Genomic DNA, 4,377 nt, shown 5'->3' on the forward strand with positions numbered 1-4,377 from the left:
GTTTTATGCCTTTCACCCGTTTAATTACATTTATTGGTTTTTCAGAGTGTTATGGGATTAAGTGCGCTTTTACTCATTTAATTGCATTTATTGTTTTTTCAGAGAGCGTTAAGTGATTAAGTGCTCATTTAGTTACTATTATTAACATAAGAAACTTCTCGTGCAATGTTATACGTTAAATTTGCCATAACCAGGCGTCGGTGTTTCGAAAATGGTTCATTTGTTCATGTTAAACGTAGTGTGTAAAGAAGAAAAAAGTTTATGGGGACTGGTATGGGCTTCTCATGGAGTCAAACCCGGAGGTTGCGGGGCCTGTGCTGTCACCAACTGAGCTATCTTCCAAATAATCAGAAGGTGCCGCGGCGAGGACGCTGGACACTGCCAGGGGTTAGAGCTGGACCACTATGGGCCCTGCAAGCTGATGGATTGCATGAACCCACAGTAAGGGCAGTTCCTGCAGGCCCCTGCCCCCAGGGACTGCAGCTGCTGCCCCCCTCTGTTAAATGATAGGGGGACAAGACGTCTCCTTCCAAATCCGAACCCCCGAGACACGCGCTCCCCTGTTGTGTGTATGGAGATGAGTGGAGGCATGCGCTCCTGTTGTGTGTATGGAGGTGAGTGGAGACCCCTGCTCCTCTGGTGTGTGTATGGAAAGGAGTGGAGACACGTGCTCCCCTGTTGTGTGTATGGAGGTGAGTGGAGACCCCTGCTCCTCTGGTGTGTGTATGGAAAGGAGTGGAGACACGTGCTCCCCTGGTGTGTGTATGGAGGTGAGTGGATACACCTGCGCCCCTGTTGTGTGTATGGAGGTGAGTGGAGATACGTGCGCCCCTGTTGTGTGTATGGAAAGGAGTGGAGACACGTGCTCCCCTGGTGTGTGTATGGAGGTGAGTGGAGACACATGCTCCCCTGGTGTGTGTATGGAAAGGAGTGGAGACACGTGCTCCCCTGGTGTGTGTATGGAGGTGAGTGAAGACACCTGCTCCCCTGTTGTGTGTATGGAGGTGAGTGGAGACACCTGCTCCCCTGTTGTGTGTATGGAGGTGAGTGGAGACACCTGCTCCTCTGGTGTGTGTATGGAGGTGAGTGGAGACACGTGCTCCCCTGGTGTGTGTATGGAGGTGAGTGGAGATACGTGCGCCCCTGTTGTGTGTATGGAGGTGAGTGGAGACACCTGCTCCCCTGGTGTGTGTATGGAGGTGAGTGAAGACACGCGCGCACCTGTTGTGTGTATGGAGGTGAGTGGAGACACCTGCTCCCCTGGTGTGTGTATGGAGGTGAGTGGAGACACGTGCTCCCCTGGTGTGTGTATGGAGGTGAGTGGAGACACGTGCTCCCCTGTGGTGTGTATGGAGATGAGTGGAGACACGTGCTCCCCTGTTGTGTGTATGGAGGTGAGTGGAGATACGTGCGCCCCTGTTGTGTGTATGGAGGTGAGTGGAGACACCTGCTCCCCTGGTGTGTGTATGGAGGTGAGTGGAGACACGTGCTCCCCTGGTGTGTGTATGGAGGTGAGTGGAGACACGTGCTCCCCTGTGGTGTGTATGGAGATGAGTGGAGACACGTGCTCCCCTGTTGTGTGTATGGAGGTGAGTGGAGATACGTGCGCCCCTGTTGTGTGTATGGAGGTGAGTGGAGACACCTGCTCCCCTGTGGTGTGTATGGAGATGAGTGTAGAGACACGCTCCCCTGTTGTGTGTATGGAGGTGAGTGGAGACACCTGCTCCCCTGTGGTGTGTATGGAGATGAGTGGAGACACACGCTCCCCTGTGGTGTGTATGGAGATGAGTGGAGACACACGCTCCCCTGTTGTGTGTATGGAGGTGAGTGGAGACACGTGCGCCCCTGTTGTGTGTATGGAGGTGAGTGGAGACACCTGCTCCCCTGTTGTCTGTATGGAGGTGAGTGGACACACGTGTGCCCTTGTTGTGTGTATGGAGGTGAGTGGAGACACGTGCGCCCCTGTTGTGTGTATGGAGGTGAGTGGAGACTCGTGCTCCCCTGTTGTGTGTACGGATGTGAGTGAAGACACGTGCACTCCTGTGGTGTGTAAGGAGGTGAGTGGAGACACGTGCGCACCTGTTGTGTGTATGGAGGTGAGTGGAGACACCTGCTCCCCTGTTGTGTGTATGGAGGTGCGTGGAGACACCTGCTCCCCTGTTGTGTGTATGGAGGTGAGTGGAGACATCTGCTCCCCTGTTGTGTGCATGGAGGTGAGTGGAGTCACCTGCTCCCCTGTTGTGTGCATGGAGGTGAGTGGAGACACCTGTGCCCCTGTTGTGTGTATGAAGGTGAGTGGCCTGTGTACTGTCATGGGGAGAGCAGGCGCTGAGTGCCTTTAACAAGGGCACGGGTCTCAAGTGACGGGGCCTCACCACGACTTCAAACTACAGCAGATGGAACAAGGTACTGTAAGGGCACACGTCTTAAAAAAGCATTGGCATAGCCAATAGGTCTCGCTTTTGGGATATTTAGTTATGCAGCACAATATCCTTGATACATCAACTGGTGCATGGCGAAACACTTTTAAGGTCCCAAAGGTGAGACCTATTGGCTATGCCAATGCTTGTTTTTTTTGTTGCTGTTAGCGTAAACTCGGCCCACTGCCATTAGATCGCTTTACGCGACAAACAGATTATATTTCACTTTTTTGCCCAACAGTTCTGGTGGAATTGTCATCTCCCTTCATATGTTGGGTAGTTTCCAATAAAGTGCAGAAATAAAACAAAAAGCATTTTTGATTTGTATCCGTTAACACTTTATTAAAGCCTTTCTTTTACACACTGCTCTCCCGTCTGTGTGTCTCCTTGTAAGTTATCCGGTGTGAAGGGCGCTGGAGTCCGGTCCACACTGTGCGTGTGACTGTTGTGCAGCCACAGGAGAAAGGTGTCCACACAGGCACAGGAATGATAAAACACCTGTGTTGCCCAGCACCGCCTAAAGATAATGTATGGGTGTCCACAGAGACCAGGAGGAGAATGAAAACAGGAAGGGAGGGGGTATGTTAGGGATACAAATGCCCCACTACTCTAGACCCTGAATAATTGGAAGCAAATAACAAATACAAATGGCGCCCTGCTCAATACCTAGAATATTATAAAACAAATGATAAAACTAGTCCAGGTCCCACCGAGATTTGAACTCGGATCGCTGGATTCAGAGTCCAGAGTGCTAACCATTACACCATGGAACCGCCTGGTTGTCACTTGCAGCTCGTTGCTGATTTTTAATTGGTCAACAGTGTATGTTGAACGTCCAACCAAAGAAGTTTATTTGTCAATGAAATCCTTAAAACACCATACACGAAACTTCTTTTTAACCAACAGATGGAAAATGACACATTGATGCTTTAAACTGTCCTTTGGGGCAGCGCTGTAACTTACTCTTAAGTTGGTGTAGTGCCGAGAAACGGCGCACACAGGAGCTGCCCCCACAGAGGAGATAAAACAGGAACTTCCTAAATCCTCATCTCCTATAAATCAACACATCGGGTTATTAATGTCACAACACAGACTCTAAAGCGCCTCTTCCATAGCACGGGCGGAGCAGGAAAGAAACGAGCATTTCACACGGTGAGAGCACAGGAAACGGGTACCTTCGATTTATGCCACGCGCAATTTATATATAATCTGTACTCTTCGTTGTGTGATAAAAGGCAAACATCGATTAACCCTTCATAGTATTGATCTGTGGCTTTTTTCCTCCAGTTCTTTAAAACTACAGCAGCTGTGCAGCAAGGGGGGGAACAGGAGCCGAGGGGTCGGTGTGAACCTCAAAGGGCTTTAGACTGATAGAAAGGAAGAGACGCAAGTGACAGTTATTAGGACTTCAAGAGCCATTTTTGTTTGGATGGAATAAAATACATTTTATAATGTTGCAATAGCAAAAAGTGTACTTCCCATACCGGGAGTCGAACCCGGGCCGCCTGGGTGAAAACCAGGAATCCTAACCGCTAGACCATATGGGAGGCTGACTGTACATCGATGTGGCTCGTTGTCTATAAGACATATCTGTCCTGTCAGACTCCCATCTGTATTGTTCAAGTCATACTGACCATCAATGGGGCCACAGACCTCCCCCCTGACAAACCAGAAGGAATGAGGGGTCATGATTTGTGCCACAACCTGCTCTGTCTCATTATTTACAACCCTGGAACTTCTCCAGACACTGAGCCCAGGACCAGAGGACAGCAGCAGCCCCCGCTTTGCCTCTTAATGACCCCCCACTGGAGCCAGACACAGCCACGCCCTTCTCCCCAGGACCCCCTTCACTCCTGTGTCTCCTCACCGGGCTGAGGGCCCCACAGACCCCTTTCCAGTTACCGACCAGCTGCTTCCTTGATCCTCACTCCCCTGCACCTCTCACAGGACCCAGGCT

The 4,377-nt window shown here is 50.7% G+C and overlaps 2 non-coding genes across 2 annotated transcripts; both read right to left on the bottom strand.

The window, feature by feature from the left end:
• Positions 1–3,121: 3,121 nt before the first annotated feature.
• Positions 3,122–3,193, bottom strand: TRNAQ-CUG (transfer RNA glutamine (anticodon CUG)). Its single transcript has one exon. It is a non-coding gene; the product is annotated as a tRNA-Gln (tRNA).
• A 702-nt stretch (positions 3,194–3,895) lies between these two features.
• Positions 3,896–3,967, bottom strand: TRNAE-UUC (transfer RNA glutamic acid (anticodon UUC)). The gene has a single exon. It is a non-coding gene; the product is annotated as a tRNA-Glu (tRNA).
• Between the last annotated feature and the right edge of the window lie 410 nt (positions 3,968–4,377).

Source organism: Lissotriton vulgaris, chromosome 1_1, assembly GCF_964263255.1.
Source record: "Lissotriton vulgaris chromosome 1_1, aLisVul1.2, whole genome shotgun sequence".
In the NCBI taxonomy this organism is placed as follows: domain Eukaryota; kingdom Metazoa; phylum Chordata; class Amphibia; order Caudata; family Salamandridae; genus Lissotriton; species Lissotriton vulgaris.